This window comes from Castanea sativa, chromosome 8 (genome assembly GCF_040712315.1).
Source record: "Castanea sativa cultivar Marrone di Chiusa Pesio chromosome 8, ASM4071231v1".
Taxonomy (NCBI): Eukaryota; Viridiplantae; Streptophyta; class Magnoliopsida; order Fagales; family Fagaceae; genus Castanea; species Castanea sativa.
Genome location: NC_134020.1, coordinates 7,784,205 through 7,803,793, shown reverse-complemented (window position 1 = coordinate 7,803,793; position 19,589 = coordinate 7,784,205). Strand labels below are relative to the sequence as shown.

Below are 19,589 nucleotides of genomic sequence, written 5' to 3'. Positions count from 1 at the left end.
CTTTTAAACTTTTTGGTTGTAAAATTTTCTCTAATCTCATGGTTTAATTCATTGCGGTACCTACGAATGGTGGATTGGTATTTGAAATTGCCTTGCAAGTTTTAGTTCGGTGTGATTCATTGTGGCTCTTAGGAATGGCAGATTTTCTATTTGAAATTGTCATGTAATTTTAAGTTGCATAAAGTCAGATTCTTTTTTTTTTTTGTAGTTTTTTTTGTAATCTCTCATAGTAGGGAAGTACACACATGAAGTAATTGTTTTGTTTTTGTAGCAGATTGTCCTGTTTTGTTTTAAAGGTTTTGGATGTATTGTTTTATGTTTCTGCAGAAGTTGTTGTTTTCCTGCATAATTGTTATGCTATTAGGAGTGGATCAGTTTCTCTCTTTCTTGTAAATAGTGTTCAGTTCTTGTCTAGGCAAGAGTTCGTTTGATTTAGGTAGTGTTCAGCTTTTTTGGCTAGGCGAAGTTGTTGTTCTTATGTATAATTGTTGCTATTAGCGAGGGTCGGAAGGTCGGACCCCCATTTTGTTTACACATGTAATGTTTTGCATATTCATTAAATAAATTTCTACCCTTTATCTCAAAAAAAGGACAAATTTTAAGGCTTTTGAAAACAAAATAAAGTCATGCCCGGTCATGATTTGCTTAGGACTCTAATTTAGTGTAGGTGTGAGGAAGAATGAAGGGTATTATTCATTTGATGGAGAATTTCTATTTGGTCTCATTCGAGAAATTTGTCATTTGTAAATTTCATAAATTAGTTTAGTTGCTATAATTTTTTTTTTCTATCTCTGCTAATTTCCTCATTTTGTGTTATACATTTTCATTCTTAGGTTTTCTGACTTTGCCTAATAGAACCACAAAATTATAAGATTTGGGGAGAAATAAAAAGAAGCAACTTCTTCTTCTTTTGGAATTTTTAATTAAGTTTTAGTCTTTGTTGAGTATTATGTAGGTATGAGAGCTGCCTATGGGAATGTGTAGAATATCATTCATTCTTCTTCAACTTATTAATATTGTATGTGATCTTCATTTGAAATCAATTTAACATTAACATTTTGTTTTGAATCTTCTGATATGTCTAGGCATGCAAAAAGATCCTCAATGGCTTGGTTGCTTACAACATTAGACCCATAAAGACTTTTAACAAAGAAAGCATGAAATCCATAAACAAAGGGCTAAACTATTTGACTTTTGGTTTATTTTAGGATTATAAATGTTATTTTGAGCTATGGATCTAAATTTTTATGATGTTATGAAGAATGGTTTTTGTTTTTCTTTTGCTGTAAGTTTAATTTTATTCCCGTTATTCAAATTATGTTAATATATATTATTATGATGAAGTATTATTTACTTTTGATGATGTTATATAAAAAAAGAAGTGTACTTTTGATGATGCTATAAACAAACAACTAGCACAATTATAAAAATCCCGTGCATTTGCATGGACTATAAGCTAGTATATATAAAACCGAAGCTTTTGAAGCTTCCACAATTTTCCACGTTAGCACAATATAATAATAATAATAATAAAAAAACTTTTCTAAACCCTAAACCCGATGCTCTGCTTCTCTATATTAAGGGTCTGTTTGGATAGAACTTATTACTGAAAACTGAAAACTAAAAACACTGTACCAAAATAATTTTTTAATGAATAAAAATACTGTTCATGTCAAAACATACGGTTCATTGGCCTAAAATTATGGTTCATGACCAATGAGCAGTGACGGATGCGCTTGGAAAAAAAAAAAAAGAAAAAAAAAAGGGCTGGACGTGGACGTGGACGTGATCGTGAAAGACTGGAGAAATCTAATAAGATGCAGAGACTGTTGGAGAGAGAAACCTGAGGGAGGCCTCTTCACTACTGTTAGACCGATCTCCCTCCATCTTCCGGTTCCACACTGTTGTTGGTAAGTTTCAGTTTCATGTTCTGTTCTATTCTATTTTGTTTTTTATTTTTATTTATATGGCTTGATAGCTGGGTTATTAGACAAGAAGGTAGTGGAGCAAACACAGGCCACGAAGGGAAAAGATATTTCAAATCCACAATGTTTCTACTCTCTCTCTCTTTGAATCTTTCTACTATTTGGCTTCTGTTTTTCGGTCTTTGATCTTAATTTCATATTCTAGGGTTTTTAGGTTTATTGTGTTTATGCGATCAAAATTTGGGCAATCCTGATTGATTTATAATCTGGGTTTGCTTTCATTTGATTAAAAAATGGGAAATTTCGTTGTTTTTGTTGGGCAATTTGGGTTTTAATCTATGACTTATTATCTGATTTTTGTTTTCCTCCTTCCTGTTTTGATTTTTTAGTCAAAGATATATTTACTAATTTCAATTTTTGCTTAATTTCCGATTGTTACTAAGGGGTTTTGTGTTTTTTTTAGGCTAACTTTATAATCTACTTGATAATTTAATGTGCTTTTGATTTTAATCCTATCAGGGGGTTTCTCTACTTGAAAAAAGGGTCAAAATTAATGAAGATTTGGTTGGTTGGTTTATAATCTGGGCGATTTGGGTTTTATATCTATGAATCATTATTTGATTTTTATTTTACTCCTCCCTGATTTGATTGTTTAAGTCAAAGTTCTATTACTTAATTTGATTATAGCTTAATTTTTTATTTTTATTCAGGAGTTTTCAGGTTTTGTTTAGGCCACGAAGGGAATGAGTTGCCCACGACTCATTCCCCAACAGGTATTTCTCTTGAAAATAACAATTCTGGTATTTCAAGCTATGTGAAGTCCTTGCTTTTTATAAATACAGGTATATGATGTTTAGTGCTTCCTCTAACTTTATAGAGCCTACATATAAACCATTCACCAACTGAACACTTCTCCTAACTTGTGTGAAATCCACCTGTTAGGGGCTTGAGTGAGTTTGGATGATACCGTGGTGTTATATTAACAACAAATTTGAAACAATAACCTTTGTTTTGACGCTGAGAAGAAATGCAAGCCTTTTGTTGTAAATTTTTAATATTAGTCTCTGTCATGTTCTAGAGTTGGTCATGATAAATACCTATAAGCCATTACTTTTAGTTGTTGAGAAATTATGAATCTATTGACTATCGAACTATTTGACTAAGGCAAATAACATTAGACCTGATAATGGATTCTTCTTTGCATGTTTCCCTCATTAGGCACATCTCTTAGGCCTGTTTAGTAGCCCATGAATCAAAACCATTCATATTTTGTATAATGCCGCATTCACAACTTGTCACTGTAGTGGATAGAATGACTTATTTGTGTTTTATGACGTGGGTTTTAGCAAAATATTTTTAATTTTGTTAGAGAAAATTGGAACATGTTTGAATTCAAAAATGGCTTGAGAGTGAGGTTATGATTAACTATTGTCCTGCCCTATATGTATATAAGCATGCAAGGCTGTGTGTGTATTTTTCTCATTGGGAATACTTAATTTCATTAAATGTCTTTCTTATATATGGAGGTTATTTTTTAAAAATCGCAGGTTTGGAGATGTGTCATAGTATGCATTCTTTGGCAAAGATGTTGTTGAGTTAGGGGGTTGCCATTTTTTGTCGCTTGGCGTTTTTAAAATAATTAGTGATGTTTTTAATATAATTTTAGGATTTTCCCTCTTACCTGTTTTCTTTATTTGGCCATTGGGTTTACTAATCTATTTAAATTGTGTACTTTTAATTTAAGGTTTTCTGAGCCAGGTTTGATCTTATCGAAATAAAAAAGTTTTTGAGCAAGGTATGCTTCTTTAGTTTTAGATATTAATTTCTGCGTGTCAATGTCTTTTAATTACTATTTTATTTGTATATTTAGCTACTATAGTTTCTTTTCTTTTCTTTTTTTTTTCTTTTTTGGGTTTCTTTGTTGCATGTTATATAATTGATTTGGAGTTTGATATTAGAATTCATGTTTGTTTTATAAAATTTTAACTTTATATTAGAATTTATATATTTATTTCTGGAGCCTAATTGATTTAGTTTTGCATATAATTCTAAACATAAAAGCCAATTAGGATTAGATGTAGTTTATAATTGAACGTAAGGGTAGGATTTAGAGGTCGGGCTTGGTGCAATAATAAGTACCTTCCACAAAACAAGTCACTATGGTAGTTGGAAATACTATAGTATGGCTCATATTGTTTTGGTTTCAAGCAGTTACAAATCACATAAACCTCAAAATATTTTGGATTCCTTTTTTTTTTTGGCAAAATATTTTTTGTTGAGAACAATATACTCCTATGAAACTGAAGCTCCAGTTGTTTCCAATTTTTTCTTCATTGGGATAAGTATTCGTTTCTCTCTTGAAAATTGAGACTGCTAAGTTTTTGTTAGAAAGGTTGTTTTAGAAGGAGGCAAATAAAGCTGAGTTTGAAAGAATTCAAACTGGAAGTCTTTTCCGGATTTGTTATTGGCTTCTCACAAGAGTATGATAGAATTCCTAAATAGTGTTCATATGACATGATTTGTTTTCCCACATAAATTACTTCCTAAATCATCAATAGTTTAATATAGAGAAGAAACAAAAGAAAGTAAGAACGAAGTGGGGAAATGTTATTGATTCATCTCTGCTTCTTTCTCTTTTCTTTTCTTTGCCTTGCTTTTTGTTCATATCACCTTTTTTTACTTTTGCTCCCATGCATTGCTGCTTGCTTTGTTGTATATGTTCTTGCTATTTTGTTCAGTTGGTTTTTGAGAGTGAATGGGAAAAGGAACTGCCTTTGCTGGGTTTTTTGGTTCAATAAGAAAAAGGAGGAAGCTTTATATGTTTTTGGTTATGCTTTCTTCGAGTTTGTTTGAGAGGTTTGTCTGACTGCTGTGGGGAGTTGTTGGTGGTCTCAGCCCTCTTGGATTTGTGGGAAAGGAGGGAACTTTTTGTATTTTTGGGCTAGGAAAGGGTTTTGTTTATGGAGTTTTGGAGGGTTGGAACAATGGTACTTATTGTATATGTTATGTTAACTTTTTTTTTTTTTTCTTTTCTCTCTCATTTGTCAGCATTGAATTGTGCTTAAGAACAGCCAATGCTATTGCCCATTGTACCTAGATAGATAAATCACTTTGTTGTATACTGCAGAATATGAGCAGCAAGATAGAGTTACAAAGAATTGCCTCCTTTTGTAAAATATGTTACTATCTAATTTTATAAAGAACATTTTTCTACCATTGAGTTGGCTTATCAGACTTGGAATATATGTAGTTTGTTTTAAATCTAACCCACATATGTACAGGGTTTGTGATGTTTCCTTCCTTAGAGGTATAGAGCATGTGTATGTACACTTTACATGAAACTATAATTTGTGTATACCCAAATTTGACTATTAATAGAAAATTTTTTGCTGCGATTGTTTAAATGATTGCTCTCTATCAACAGACCTAAACACACTTATATCTACATGACATATAATAGAATAAAAGAAAGATTAAATCTATTTTTCAATATCTTTCTGGTGCATCGCACGGGTTAACAATTAATCAATATATATGTGTATATATATATATATATAACCGAAGATTTGATCTCTCCACAATTTTCCACGTCAGCATTTTTTTTTAATTTTTAAATCTGATTTATTTCTTTTTATTAAATATATATACTTTCATTTCTCAAACCAAATACTCTTCCCGATATAATTCTGAAACCAAAACACGCAAACGCAACGCCTCTCCTTTCGACACAATATATATATATATATATATATATATATATATATATATATATATATATATATATATATATATATATAAAATCGAAGATTTGACCTCTCCACAATTTTCCAAGTCAGCATTTTTTTAAAATTTTTAAATCTGATTTATTTCTTTTTATTAAATATATATACTTTCCTTTCTCAAACCAAATACTCTTCCCGATATAATTCTGAAACCAAAACACACAAACGCAACGCCTCTCCTTTCGACACAATATATATATATATATATATGTATATATATATATATATATATATATATATATATATATATATACATATGTAAAATCGAAGATTTTACCTTTCCATAATTTTTCACGTCAGTATTTTTTTTTTAATTTTTAAATCTGATTTATTTCTTTTTATTAAATATATATACTCTCCTTTCTCAAACCAAATACTCTTCCCGATATAATTCTGAAACCAAATCATGCAAACGCAGAACCTATACACTCTCTCAAATGCAGATCCAAGCTATTTCACAGAAAGCTTGCAAGGGCACAATCATGGGAGCCAATGTTTTCAATCTCCGACCCAGCCTCCATATCAGATTATTCTTTCTCGCTATCTCTCAATTAATCTATGAATGAACTCTTTTCCTATTGTCTTTAATTAGGTTTTTTTTTGTCAATTTAAGGATTTCGTCTTTAATTAGGTTTTTTTTGTGTCAATTTAGGGATTTCAATTCCTAACCCCTTTTTCTCTCTATTCTTTTTTGTTGAAGTCAGGGAAACACTCATTATAGAAAATCAAATTCTACAGGTTTTGTAAGAAAGTGGAGATGTATTGAAGAGCCTCCCAACCTTCAAAATCTGACAACAATCCTACAGGTTTTGCTTTACCTTCAAGTTTTGCTTTATTTTGCTATCTAGGTTTCTTAGCACATCTGATTTAGCTTAGCTTAATCATTTGTTTGATTGAATAATTATTTGGGCACCTAAAACGTCAGATAGAGAGGTTAGATAGAGAGGTTTTTGTTGTTGGAATTCCGTATTTTAAGTCTCAGTCTTGGAATCCCAGCCTACAAAAATTCTGGTTTTTGTGTGTTTTTGTTGATGTTGTGGCAAAGGTAATCCCAGCCTATAAAGACTAATGTCTTACCTTAGTCTAACTCTTTCAAACCCACATCGTTTCAGTGGGTAACCACTTATTCAGAAATATAAAATTTTAATCAAGCAAGATTTAAATAAAAAGATTGTTTTTATTATTTGTAGTTACATGCAAAACTATAGATGTTGAATTATTATTTGAAGCCAGTGATTCAGCGTTATTCTGTTTTAGTTCAATGCAGCCAAACAGATGCATTGAGAATTGAAAAGAGTTTTAGTTTCAGGTGTTTCAAGCTTTCAAATTTAGATAGCTGCTTGGTAGATCTTTGTTTCTAAGGTATTTAATTCAAAAAGAGATGTTACCTATATGTTTTTTATTTTCACTCAACCTGTTAATTGGGGGAAGAATATAGTGAAATGGTTGTTTACCTAATTGTTCTAGAAATAGAGCGCCTTGATAATTTGTACAGTTCTTTATTTATAATGGCAAGCTTAGACTCATTGATCATAGGATATATAATCACATAAAAAGTCGTACATCATTCTTTGTACATTACAATACACCTTTTCCCTTTTAGGAACTTTGGCAACAGAGAATTGCCATTAAACAATGAATATTTTGAATAAAAAGAATCTATATATATATCAGATGGTATTTATTTCCACACTCATAAGATACCATGCTACTTTCCACGCCTGTGGAAGGCTCCAATTTCGAGACCTCCATCTATGTGAAGATTAATCATTGTCCTGTAATTGACAGTTCTATTTTCGTTAGCCATTTTGAACTCAAAACAGCCTAACAGGACAGCTGAGAAGATCTTCATTTGCCTATAGGCAAACTCCTTTCCTACACAAATTTGTGGCCTTGCCTGTAAACCAGTAGAAATTTAATTTGGTTTCTCCAACGAGAAGACAACAGACTTTAACTTTCTACACTAGAGGTGACTTTGAATCAAAGGAAAAGTGTATATATGTAATTTTGCAATAAATTTGTACAGCTACATGTTTACGTTACTTCAAAGACAATTCAATTTTAGCCGCCAAAATTAAAGCCTAAAGCATGAAAAAGTAGAAATGCAATATGTCCCTACACTAACCTGGAAAGCTGTGAACTTGAAAGGGCTCTCGGGCTGGAATATTCCTTCTTCATTGAGCCATCTCTCTGGTCTGAATTCCTCAGTGTCATCACCCCATATGAATATCATCCTACCCATTGCATAAGGTTGGTAAGCCACCATATCTCCTTTGTTCACACTGTATCCATCTGGTAGAGTATCATCAGAAAAGCATATCTTTGCATCCTGTAAGCAAGGAAATTTAAGGTTTAGAATTACATTTGGGGGAATCATGTCAAATAAGTGGGAACCTACTAGGAAGCTGCTCTCAGACATTTGGGAAACTAATGGTGGCAATGTACATGTCCTTATTAGTTAACAACCAATGAATATGCAGTGTTACTTCGCAGTAAAAGGAAGAATATTGTGATTCTAGATATTGAAAATTTTTGGTGAACCATTACTCTGGAACCACACGCATGGCACATGTTGGTCTTAAAGAGGAAATAATGAAGAAAAGACATGCAGTAGGTTCCTTCACTTCTTTTGCAATTTTCGACTGCACAGCAGGATGCTTGCAGACCATGTAAATAAACCAAGCAATTGTGGTTGCTGTTGTGTCTTTTCCAGCTATGATGAAGTTAAGAATTATATCTCTTAAGTATGTTGGATCAGTTTCTGTCACTTGCAGAAACCTTGATAGAATGTCTTCTCTCTTCATCTGCATTGTGCATGATAACAAATTTATCTCATGGATGTACAAACTAATATGAAACAGGAACTTTTAGCTAAAGTCTACTCACATAAGATTCTGTCCTCTGAATTCTTCATTTGCTTAATCTTGCTGTGGAATAGTTTGAACACAAAATTGTTAACAATATAATGATGCCAATTTTGTGCCTGCCATGATTACATACAATCACATCAAGGGATCTTAAGTGGAAGATGTTAATACCAAACTACAAGTAAAAATTTATAACAAAAAGCTCCTAAGACCAAAGATCCTTGGCAAGTTTATAGAAGGCTTGCAAGATTTTGTTTCTCTCTGATACTAACAGTCTTTATAGGCTGGGATTACCTTTGCCACAACATCTCCCTAATTTTTATACACTCCATTGGGCATAGACATTAGATTCATATTTGATGACATTGTGAAGGGGTTTTTTAGATACGTTGGCAAACTGTGAGTTTTACTTTGTTAATGTTCAAAATGTTCACTGTTGTGAACATGATATCCTTTTTTATGCAATAAATCTTTGATTACCTATCCAAAAAAAGAGTGAGTTTTGATTTGTTAATTTGTCAATTGTGGATTACTTTATAGGTTTTGGTTGATAGTTTTTTAGGTAGAGATTTAACAAAGCAATGAACTCTAGTGTTATAATTTTTTCAATGATATGGTTATGATTTAAAATGGTTTGGAGAGTTGCAAAGATATGTTTGATCCAAATTCCAAAAGGAGTAGCTATGCTAATTGTTACTCCCTATAAGATGCATTTAGATGTTATTTATGCTGCCACTTCCCCTATTGTTATATCACTGAATTATCCTCTAGACTTATTATATTCATAAATGCTCTTGACCGATTTCTGTCTTTGAAAGAGACCCGAATAATGGTAAGTGGCCTTCTTTGCAAATCAAATTCTTTTCGAAGCTACCGGCCGAATTCCACTTTGGTGATAGAATAATGGTAGGTGGCCTCCTTTGCATGCTCTGAACGTGGTACATCTATTTTGTTATGGGTCGCTTACATCAAAAGAAATGTAAATGGTAGATTCTTCTTAAGAGATGCATCACAATAGCCACCTCTCTCTCTCTCTCTCTTAATAGTGGAAAGTGATGATTTTAGCAATTGTGTAAATTGGCATTATGTTGCCATTTCAATCCCATTAAGGTCTAGCATCTTTGTTTACTGGCAATGTTAGAATTTAGATACATCTTGGACATCAAGAATGATTAATATAATATATGAAAGATATTTGAATGAATGAGTATGGAGTCAACTATATTTGTGTAATTAATTGTATTGGAGTGTACTTATTTCAATTATATATTTTTTAAATATGATCTCAAGCTCTTGGTTATCATAATATCTCATTACATGTGATAGATTTTATTAGATTTTATTTGTTTGGTATATAAATTATACCATGATATTGATATTTTTTTCATATTAGGGAAGTTATCAATAGCTTTCCTGTGCATCGCACGAGTTTGCGACTAGTTATATATATAAAACCGAAACTTCTGAAACTCCCACAATTTTACACGTCAGCACAATATTAAAAAATAAAATAAAAAAAACTTTTCTAAGACTTAAAAAAAAAAACCGGCATTATTAAAAAGAAAAAAAAACACACAAATTTCAGCTAAAAAAAAAAAAAAGAAGCTAAAAAGCCTAAAAACCCAAAAATTTCCTTCTTCCCAAAACCAAAACCCGATTAAAAAAAAAAAACACTCTCCCCCTTAAACGCAAACACGGTAACACAAACTCATCAAATGCCCTCCTTCACACAGTCCCATCTCCTTCTTCAAGCACACAATTTCCTTCATGCCTCTCTCTACATACACGTTCCTTGCCTCCAATCTCCTTTGTAAAGAAAGGCCAGCCCATCACCATGAATCGATACCCTTCATTCAAAATCTATATCCTCTCCAGGTGAGTTTTTATTTCTTAATTATATTATTCTATTTAATAATATATGTTTGCAATCCAATCGATATCCTCACCAGCTTTCTTGCTTATTCTCTCTGTAATTCTCTCTTTCTCATGTTTTTGCTGGTATAATGGTTGAGAGAATGATATAAGAATTGGTATCCTTTGTGAAAATAGGCCAACCCTAAGTGTTTGACAAAATGTCCCAAAGATATTAGAATCAATGAAAACTAAAGGTTTGGTAAAAATTTTAAGTCTATTTGTTAAAATCCTCCCCATAATCCTAAGTGTTTGACTGAATGTCTCAATGAAATTGAAATCTTTTTTTTTTCTTACCATATTGTAACAATGAAATTCATTCTCATTTAAAGTTGCTGCAAAATATGTTTGTATGGCATTGTTACCGTATTGTTGGAATTAGAGATAAGTCAGACTTCATCTATTTGTTTTTTCCGTACTCTATTCCTGTTTTATGGAGGACTTTTGGATTGAACTTTCAGCTTCAGCTCATGATTTTTTGTAGCAATCATCAAATGTTTCTTCTCTACATGGCCGTTCAAATTGGGTGTTGTTTGGTTTTTTTTTTTTATAGCCCAATTTAATAGGTGTGTCTCTTTTCTTATCTTTGGGTTGCTACTGATGGTTATAATAAATTTTTGGACTTGGATATGTGACTTTTTGTTAGAATAATACACCTATTGGTATTTGATGCAAGTTTCCTAAAGTTTAAGTTGGTTGAAACTTGGATTCTTATTGTTGTTAATTGTTCTGCTAACAGGGAGTATTTTGATTTTCTTGGTAGGATTGCAAAAATATATCTTTAACTTAATGGAATTCAATGTGGGATGTAACGATAGTGTTGGGTAGTTGGGGAAACACCACTTTTGAAATTTAAATATCTTTAAGCAATATTAAAAAAAAAGGGCTTTAAGCTATGGGTTTTTTTTCCCCAGCAAGTAGTGGTTATTATTATTTTTGATAAGTAAGAATGATATATATACGAAAGGCTATTCTATGCCTGAAAAACACAGAGCAACCCAGAAATTACAAGAAGAAGAAAACAAAGAGAAACAAGAGAGAAAACCAAACAACAAAGAAATTACAATAGGAAAAGGGAGCAAAGAAAAGAAGGGAGGGAATCACTAGACCTGAGTCCCCACGCCCGAGACCAATCAAAAAGAGTTGCACTAAAAGAAGCAAGCAACTGATCACTAGAGCTATCCAAATCCTCAAAAGTCCTCCGATTCCGCTCCTTCCAAATACACCATTGGATGCACAACAGGACTAAATTCCAGATCTGAGACGAATGCTTCCCCAGACAATTCCACTATCCAAAAAGCAAGTCTGGAATCGATCTAGGCATAACCCAAGCCAAGCCAAAAGTTATAAAAACAAAGCTCCATAACCGATAGGCCACCTCACAATGAAGAAGTAAGTGATTTACCGTCTCTCCACAATGGCGGCACATAATACACCAATCCACAAAATCCAATCTCTTCAATCTCAGATTGTCTCTCGTTAGGATCTTATTCCAAGCTACACACCAAACAAAAAAAGAAACTCGCCTAGGGGCCTTTACTCTCCAAATAGCTTTCCAAGGAAAGGTAGTTGAAGGAGAATTTCTTAATTTGTAATAGTATGACCGGATGTCAAAAGCCCCATTAGGCTTCAATTTCCATCTCATCCGGTCTCCAACATCCATAGGAGGGGTTATAGCACCCAATATACGAAGAAATTGCAGCCCTTCATCCATCTCCCAATCATTAAAAAATATGCTAAAACGAACATTCCAAAATCTTCTATCCTCCGCCCCCTGCCTATGCAAAGAAGTTTCAACAGAAGCCTCCTTATCAATGGCAATGCCATACAGCCTTGGAAAAGCCAATTGAAAATGATGATCCCCATACCACCCATCCTGCCAAAACCTCACCCTATTCCCCAACCCAACCACAAACTAACAATTTTTGCTGAAATCCTCCCAACCCATGCGGATACTTATCCACAAACCACACCCATGAGCTCCCCTACCCAGCTTAGAGGTCCATCCCCCCCCCCCCCCCCAATCTTCCCCATATTTTGAAGCTACTACCCGCCTCCATAACCGACCCTCTTCCTTTCCAAACCGCCACAACCATTTCCCCAATAAAGCCTTATTAAAGGTAGTGAGTTTCCTTATCCCTAAGCCACCATTGACTATAGGCGCACAAACTTTGTTCCATCCTACCAAATGAATCTTGCTATCTCCCCATAGGAAATCCCTTTGCAACTTTTCAATTTTATTAGCCACATGAGTAGGAATTGTGAATAACGATAGAAAGTAAGTCGGAAGACTAGAAAGCGTACTCTTGAGTAACATCAATCGACCCCCCTTAGACAGGTACAACTTCTTCCACCTAGATAATTTCCGCTTAATATTTTCCAAAATTGTATTCCAAATTGAAGGAGAATTGTGAGAAGCCCCCAGCGGCATGCCAAGATACAACATAGGTAAAGATCCAACTCTGCAGCCCAAGATATCAGCCAGAGCAAGCACATCACCAACCTCCCCTATAGGAACCATTTCGCTCTTATGTACATTGACCTTCAAACTTGTTACCACCTGAAAACTAAGGAGCAACAACCGAATATGAAGAATTTGCTCCACATCTGCATCACAAAAGAGGATAGTATCATCTGCAAATAATAGATGTGAAACATGTTCCCCACCATCCCTCCTACCTTCAAGATTAAAACCACGAATCAAGCCAGCTCCCTCCATTCTTCTCAACATTCTTCTCAACATCCTACTAAACACCTCCATCAAGATCAAAAACAGCATAGAAGATAGCAGATCTCCTTGTCTTAAACCCCTTGAGCTATCAAAGAAATCAGCTGGAGACCCATTAATCAAAACAGAGAACTGAATTGTGGATATACAAGAACGAATCCACTTACACCACTTCACTCCAAAACCCATCCTATTCAGCAGATACAACAAAGCCTCCCAATTCACATGATCGTAGGCTTTTTCCATATTGAGCTTACAAATGACTCCAGGAACCTTACTCTTCCCACGACTATCCACACACTCATTCGCAATGAGAACCAAGTCAAGGATTTGTCTCCCACCCACAAAGCTATTCTGATTCTCAAAAATTAACTGATCTAAAACCACTCTCAAGCGATTTACCAAGACCTTAGCCAAGATTTTATACACACTCCCCACCAAACTAATAGGTCGAAAGTTTCTAATATTGAAGGCATCATTCTTTTTAGGAATTAAAGCAATGAAGGTCGCATTAAGAGATTTTTCAAACTTGCAATGATGGAAAAACTCTTCAAAGACCGCTAGGACATCTTTCTCCACTACCATCCAACAATGATGATAGAACGCCATAGTAAACCCATCCGGACCTGGAACTTTGTCCCCTTCCAAATCCCTAACAACTTGAAGAATCTCCTCTCTCTCAAACTTCCTTTCAAGCCAAACCCTCTTCATATTCTCAATATGATCAAATTTCAAACCCTCCACAAAAGGCTTCCACTCCTCAGTCTCCTTGTACAAATTTTTATAAAATTGCACAACTTGATAAGTTACCTCGAACGCCTCCTCAAAAACCACCCCATCCACCTCCAAGGTCCTTAGATGATTAGACCTTCTATGGGAGTTAGCCAATTTGTGAAAAAACTTGGTGTTATTATCCCCTTCCTTGATACATAACATCCTAGATTTTTGTCTCCAGGAAATTTCTTCTAAAGAAAGAAGATGCTCCACCTGGGACCTCAAACCAGCCCTATGAACTTTCTCCCCATCGGAGAGACCAAAATCCCCCTCCTTAGCGTCTAATGTTATCAACTCCTCCCATAATTGCTTCTTTTGACGCACTACATTGCCAAACTCTCGGTGATTCCATTGCACAATGTCCTGTTTCAGAGCCTTTAATTTTTTCGCAAGCACAAAACTAGGTGTACCTACAAAGGAATGTTGATTCCACCAGGTTTGAACTCTATCCACACATCCCTCCGACTTCAACCACATATTTTCAAATCTGAATGGGCTTTTCCCCCTTGCCATTGCCCCTGCCTCCAAGAGAATTGGACTGTGGTCTGAGACAGTATGGGGTAAAATCCTTTTGAGTAACATCTGGGAAATGATCCTCCCAATCTGGAGTGACCAAAGTTCTGTCAATCCTAGACATCATTGGTTGATCAGAACCACTGGACCAAGTAAAGCTACCTGCTTCCAAAGGCAAATCAACCAAGTTAAGATCCTCAACAAATTCAGAAAATTTTTCCATAGCCGTGGACAAACGGGTCTTGCCCCTACGCTTGCTAGGAAAGCGAACTATATTAAAGTCCCCAAAGCAGCACCACGGAATCCTCCAACACTGTTGAACTCCCACTAGCTCATCCCACATGAGACCCCTCTCAACATTCTCATTTGGGCCATAAACGCCTGAGCAAGCCCAAATAAACCCATCCCCCACCCCTTTCCACTTTACCGACACTGAGAATATACCAACCATAATCTCCACCTTATCCAAAACCCTTTTGTCCCACATAAGCAAAATACCACCAGCAGTCCGATCAGCCTCCAAGACAGCCCAGTCCACATATGGACAGCCCCACAAACTACAAACCAGTTGTCTATTCATGCTAGCAATTTTTGTCTCTTGTAAACAAACAACATCACACTTCCACTCCCGCAACAAGTTCTTCACCACAAGACGTTTCTGAGGATCATTTAAACCTCTAACATTCCACGAAACCATTTTTATCTTCATAAACACTAAAATATCCCCAACTACAGACACCATCACAAAACCACCCTCTATCTTCTGTCATAATTCACCGAAGATATCAAGTTTTGCAGCTCTTTGCATCCCTTATTTTTGGACTTAGCCACCTTTTTGCTGCCCATTACTTTCCTGTGTAACACATTGGCTGCCTCCATCTCTGATTCAAGCCTCTGTAAGAGAGCAATGCACAATTTCTCATGTCGAGTCATAGATAACCCAACCAATTTACTAAAACCAGGAATTCTGTGTTTCACCCACCCAGAAATATTTATATTAGTCTCAATACTTAAAACCTCATCAACCTCCTCCAACTCTGCCAAGGTTGTCGACACACTCGGATCAAAGATTTGCAGAGGAAAGGCAATTGACAAATTTGTTTCACCAACCCCTGCAGAAAAAACAGCTGCTTCCTCCACAAGCATAACCTCCCCAGGAAGGCAGAATTCCTTACTATAAGAAGAATTAACCTCCTGACCCACTACCCCCAAGCCCCTTGGTCCAGCTCGCACCAACTCCAGAAAGAGGTCAGTGAGAAAAGGTCCTAACTACTGTGGCACTAAGTTGAGACCCCTCTCGTTATGGAACCAAGAAATGGAACCGAGAAATGGAACCGAAATGGAACCTCCTGTCCTCTTACCTTCAGAAAACAACCCACCCGACAGCGAAATGGAACCGAAAATGTTGTTCCGGTCAGAGCTCAGCCTGAAAACCATCACCGGAGGGGACTCGGTACACCCCGCCACTCCTACTGGTGACGCGCAACGCCGATGAGGCGAACCCACCAGAGTGGATGTCAACTATTTACAAAGTGAAACAACTACTATTGATAATGGTTTCAATATATTTTCCATAGTTTGTCAACAGATTAATATTGAGAGATTTTATATTGCCATGGAGACCTATTGACAAAAGATGCTAACAACAAAAATTTGTGTTAAATATTATTTAGGTTTTGTTATTTTGGGTTAATTTTTTATTTATTTATTTATTTGGGTTATTGGTTTTAATTAAGGTTAAATGATGAGAAAAGGAGAGCATGATAGAAGACATCTACAACACCAAGAAGCAAAAAAGATGGAGATATAATTGAAAGGGTTTTTTGGTGTTGGTTTAATAGTCTCCCTCAAATGTGTGGGACTCTTTAATGGTAAGCATGCTTAGATTGGAGGATTTTGTGTTGATAAAGGAATTTGGGTTAGGGTATGGTGGCAGACCTATGTGTTTTAGTGTTTTTTTTTTTAATGGTTTTTGCTTTGTTTCTTAGATTTAGATGGTTTATCCTTGATCACCATTAAATTCTGTAGTCAAAGCTTGAATGTTGTAGTGCAGTCATTTGACAAATACAAATTAATTGTTGTTTAATTTTGTTGCTTTAAATTTAAAGGTGTTAAAATCTGTTGAATAAGTTATAATGATCATTGCAATAGAATAAATGCTTTCCAAATCTAAATCAAACGACTATAAGATTGTGCTTTCTGTTAACTTGGGATTTTCATTTGAATAAAGCAAATTGATTTATAAGGCAATTAGTGTTATGGTCAAAGGTGAAAGTTTTAAATTTAAATACTATCTTGGCTTTTGGATCATTTGGGCATATTTTGATATGATTAGGCAAGGTAATTGTGCAGAATCTATTGTGCCACTTAGAGTACAAAATATTTACATTTCATACTCTATGAAAATTGAGTGCTGTAGATTTATGTTGTGACTGATGGAATTGAGAGAATTTAGTTGAATTCAAGGCGACAACCCTCCTAAACATTATTAGACAAGAAGAGAATAGTTTTTTATGGAATAATATTTACTGCCTCTTATTGCTTGAGCCATAGCTTAAATACAACTATGACAAATTCATTTAAAGCTAATAAAGTTGTGTGTTTGAGACTTATTAAGTTATGTTACAGGGTGAATATTTTATATCAATATCTATTTGTTAGCATGTGTTTGAAAATTTTAGGATAAATGAGTTAGTAAACTATAATTTGTTATTTTTTGCTTTCCAAATTACAAGTAGTGATATATCTTGTTAAATTGGTACCACTTTCTTCTTTTTTATAATAAATAAAAAAATTGAAAAAATTTGTTCTTCCATTGGACCTTTAAAGCTTTCAATTTGAAACTTTTGTTGTGAAAAATAACTGGTAGTGATGTTTGTGGCAGATTCGAATTCAGGATTGAGGTCAATCTTGATGCTATGGTTAGTTTTCTATATTGTATGTACTTTGCGTATAGTTTATTGTTTATGATGCTTTGTTTACTCACCTATTTAGAGCAATGTTCATGTTACAGACACATGTAAGAATTTGGAAGCCCATTTTGAAGAATGCTAGCACTCTAGCAGAGAAGTTCTCCATAGAAGTCACACAAGATCTATGTCTATCTGTACTCCCTCAAATAGCAGCATAATTAGGTAGGATTTCTTACGATTTATGCGTTATCATAGTTGTTAGGTTGAAAGTATTCAATGATATATGCAGATAGCTAATTGGTGATTAGTAAGCCTACAAATTGCGTGAGAACTTATTTGGAAAGACATGGTAATGGTGGAAGCATCTTTTAGATAGAAATTATGGGAAAATTTTGCTAATAATAGATAATTTTTCTGGGCGCTGATTGTTTAATGCAAATTGTTGGGATGGGTTTTAGGGCCAAGAAAGTTGTGAGTTATGGACACAAACATGATTTATGCAGGGTTACATGTATTGGTAGAATTGGTTGCGTGTTTAAGTTTGGAATAGGTGTGTATCATAGTGTTTACTAATTGAATTTGAGACTCTAAAATTAACTTGGCATTTGTTTAGAGAATTAAACAACTACATGGAAGATTACGTGTTTTATATGTTTGCTTTTGTTTACTATGTGTCTTAATATGGATGCAGGTGGGATAATAAATTTGTGCAATCCTACTAGGCAAGAAGCAAAGGCAACCGTGAGATTTCAAAGGGTGATTGGACATGATAATTTAAATGGAAGTGTTAGCTAGATGATATGACTAACAATTCCTATTAAGAAAAGTATTTAGTAGTTCCATTGGTTTTATTATAGTCACTGTTTTTAATGATTTTTTTTTGTTAAATATTGCAACAAGTAAACCGTATATCAATGATATGTTATCAATGACTAAGTTTAGTTATATATATAGCAAAAAATTGTAAAAGAGTCATTAAGGTTGGTACTAAAGACATATAGAAACAAAGGAAAATTGAAAATCTACATACTGATTCTTTTGTAATTACTCATTTGAAATTCAAACTGGTTTCAACAATATAGTTTGTGGTTTAGAGCATTTTCTGTTTTCACTAATTGTGTTTTGTTTCCCTGTACCTATTTTTAAAATTTGGTTTGTGTTGTCTATCATTCAAGTTTTCGTTATTTGGGGAATTCTCTGTTTTTTGCGAGCTTTGAAACAAAATTTAGCCAAATCAGGATCCACACTGCTAGCATTATTGTTAGTCACTTTTAAGTTCAATGGTGTATTAAAGTACACACATTTGAAACTTTTGATTAGATAAGTAAGAGAACATGAATGCTACTTATAACAAAGAACACAATTTTTACTTTAAACTCTTGGCAGAAGGTATAGCTTTTTTTTTTTTTTTTGGTTACAGTAATCAAAAGAGCCTACAAGTCAACTATTTCAAATAGAAGAAAAATTAAATAAATCATCTTCTAAAAATGGTCCTCTCAATTTCTTCGGCTGCTTATCTATACTTTCTCAAAGTTGATTATGAATATACATATTAATTGTTATTTGCTCTGTTAAATTTTATTACTTCTTTAAGTCTAGACAATAGCACCAAATTAATATATTTCATTATTCACGTCGTGAACATGGCATATATTGTTTTGGCAAAAAAAGAAAAAAAAGAAAAAGAGATCTACATGCAAATTGGTTGATTTCGACAGAGTTAAATTCTAATATGCGACTATTAGAATTTATAATTTATTTATTTTGCTATAACTACATACTTATAATTTTTTAAAACTCACATATTTTAGATTTTTTAATAATTATTTTAGATTATTTTGAATCTCTTTATTCTTATGGCCTACAGCTCCTCTTTTTGTTCATATTTATATTTGTATCATTCTCTTCATAAGGAACAGGTATGTTTCTTTCTGAATAGAATATGTTGTTATAGCAGTCATCCTAACTATTTGAAGTTTTAACTTAGCCTCATTGATTTTATAAATTTAATTGCGTAAATGTATATGATGGGGTATAAAGAAATACAACTCCAGCTTTGTCCATGGAAGTCGTCCAAGACAAAACTAGGCAGGCAAAGGTTGTAAGAATCTCGTCTAGGATAAGGCCGTCCACTCAGTAAGGTGCGTGGACAAGGCTTTGCATGGTCAAAGTTTTAC

At 34.1% G+C, this 19,589-nt stretch overlaps 1 long non-coding RNA gene across 10 annotated transcripts; it reads left to right on the top strand.

The window, feature by feature from the left end:
• Window positions 1–1,785: 1,785 nt before the first annotated feature.
• LOC142607305 (uncharacterized) lies at window positions 1,786–18,486 on the top strand. Of its 10 annotated transcripts, none has more exons than XR_012839296.1 (8): window positions 1,786–1,910; window positions 2,636–2,698; window positions 3,670–3,720; window positions 6,446–6,513; window positions 16,237–16,371; window positions 17,385–17,421; window positions 17,514–17,634; window positions 18,104–18,486. It is a non-coding gene; the product is annotated as an uncharacterized LOC142607305 (long non-coding RNA). The 10 variants fall into 10 exon arrangements; XR_012839291.1 differs by having other exon boundaries at window positions 6,412–6,513; XR_012839293.1 differs by having other exon boundaries at window positions 6,408–6,513.
• Window positions 18,487–19,589: the final 1,103 nt, after the last annotated feature.